At 37.2% G+C, this 2,317-nt stretch overlaps 1 pseudogene; it reads left to right on the top strand.

The window, feature by feature from the left end:
- Nucleotides 1–338: 338 nt before the first annotated feature.
- Nucleotides 339–438, top strand: LOC140521760 (U6 spliceosomal RNA; annotated as a pseudogene).
- Nucleotides 439–2,317: the final 1,879 nt, after the last annotated feature.

The following is a 2,317-nucleotide window of genomic DNA, read 5'->3' as shown; positions in this document are numbered from 1 at the left end:
GGGATTACTTAAAAGATAGGCAGGGTATAATTAATTTTTGTTAATGGAACGACCAGATCAATGAAATACTAGCTCTTGAGTGAATTAAAGAAAATTTTGGAAATTGGAGAGCATGTACCTTAGCTTTTCAGGTGGTCAGTCATGCTCAAGTTTGCTGCTTGAGTGTCTTGATAACAACTCTCTTCATAGTATTCCTCACTTTGATGTGGACCTTGTCATTGAACATCAACTCTTACTCTCTGAAGAGCATCAAACTCTGGTTTGATTTTGCCCCTTAATACAAGTATGGAACTGTCCATGGGTTTTTTGAAATTTGCTTTAAATGGCAAATATTATGCTTGCTTCAGCAGCACATATGCTAAAATTGGAATGATTCAGAGATTAGCACAGACCCTGAACAAGGATGACATGCAAATTTGTGAAGCATTCCTTATTTTTGGAAAAGGTTTGTTGGACTTGGTTGAAAGAGGAGCATGAAACAACCCTGGTCCCCGATCAACCTTGGGACAGCAGTGGCAGTGGCAGCAGCATCTGGGAAATAAGATAGACAAGCAATGGGGTGTAGAAATCCAACACACATGATAGGAAAATAGAAGGGGAAGGGGATAAGAGAAGCGGGTGATGATAGAAGGGAGGGCAAATTGGGGGAAAGTGTAATCAGAACGTATCATGGCATGGGATGGGGAGAGGGGAGAGATGGGAGAAAATTTGGAATTCAAAATCATGGAAAAATGAATATTGAAAACGGAAATAAATAAATGCATCTAAATGTGAGGAAAATGATAAATATTTCTGAATTTCCAAAGACTGCTCAAATTTCTATTTGAAGTCACAAACTGCAGCACATTTTTCTTTTGTTTTCTTTTGAAAAATTCCCCACATCCCCAGTGAATATTGTACAGATTCATCCAAATAACAGAAATAAAGCATATGAGAAATAAAAAAAAAACTACTTAAGATAGTTGAAGTCTATTAGCTTATTTTTCCATTTGAATGCTTTATTTTCTAGAAGTTAGTATCTGGTCAAATAATTGCAGTGGGAAGGATTAAGGGACATTTAAAACATTCTTTCTGAGGATAGAACCTTCAACCTGATAATTAAATTGTGTGAGCACTGACCATATTATAACCTTTTTGTCTCTTCTACGTAGAGAATTAATTATACATTGTAGATTATGTTATATCTTTGATAATGAGGAATTTTGATTACTCACAGTAGTAGAACAGCTATTGCCTGTGTCAGGGGTAGCGAGTGAGATGCAGAGTGTGCATAATCATATAGATCCTCCCTCCCTTCTTTCCTTCCTTCCTTCCTTCCCACCAATTTGCTCAAGTTCTTCTAGTTACCTGTGCCAGTTTGTCATGTTCCATTCAAGAAGGGTTCCCTTATAAATCAGACTTGTAAAGCTAAAGGGGATCTTGGTATCATCTAGCAAGTCTAATCATTTAACAGATGCAGAATATGCCTCAACAAAATTCAATTGATTTATCCAAAGATACATTATCAGGGACAAGACAGAGAATTAATATTTGCTTCTGCTGACTTGAATGCCCCCTTTATCCCAAAATATTAAGCCTAGCAGGAATATATGACATCACAGTATTAAATGACAAGTCATTTAGAGACATGTGAAGCAAATTTCTTTGGAAGGAAGGAAGGAAGGAAGAGAGGGGGAGGAAGGGAGAATGGAGAGAGGGCAGGAGGGAAGGAGGATTGAAAGGAAGGCGGGACTAAGGGAGGAAGGATGGGAGAAGTAAGAGGAACAAAAGAGAAAGATTAGAAACAAAAAAAAAGGAAAGAAAGGGAAGGAAGGAGGGAGATGATGCATTTATTAAATGTATACTATATTTCAGGAACCTTTCTAGTCCTAAGAAGAAAAGTGCTGGTTTAAATGTTGGAAGAATGTACTTTCATTTCAATCTTTAACACAAAGAGTGAGAGTGCAGCTCTTTCTACTGCTAGTCTCTCCCTTCTCTAATGTGTAATTCACCCACCATTAAAGATACCTCCCTAAAGATATGTCTGAAAATCTCACTTCCCTATACAATCAATTCTGGGGACTCTGATCACTTGTAGTATCACATTAAAATACTCCTGTTTGTCATCTGAAGACCTTTACAACATGAACTCAATCTTTTATTTATTATTCATATACAGTTATTTCATGGAGTCAAAGGTCAGATAAGCTAAACCACATGTGAAGCAAGCATACATAATATATCATGTCCAAAAATTTTCCATCAAGCTTCCCTGAGATGGGTAGGTAGGTGGGAAAGTGGATAAAGCACCACACTTTCAAATTCTGTCGCACATACT

The sequence above is a fragment of the Notamacropus eugenii genome, chromosome 1, assembly GCF_028372415.1.
Source record: "Notamacropus eugenii isolate mMacEug1 chromosome 1, mMacEug1.pri_v2, whole genome shotgun sequence".
Classification (NCBI taxonomy): domain Eukaryota; kingdom Metazoa; phylum Chordata; class Mammalia; order Diprotodontia; family Macropodidae; genus Notamacropus; species Notamacropus eugenii.
This window is presented reverse-complemented; position numbering and strand designations above follow the sequence as displayed.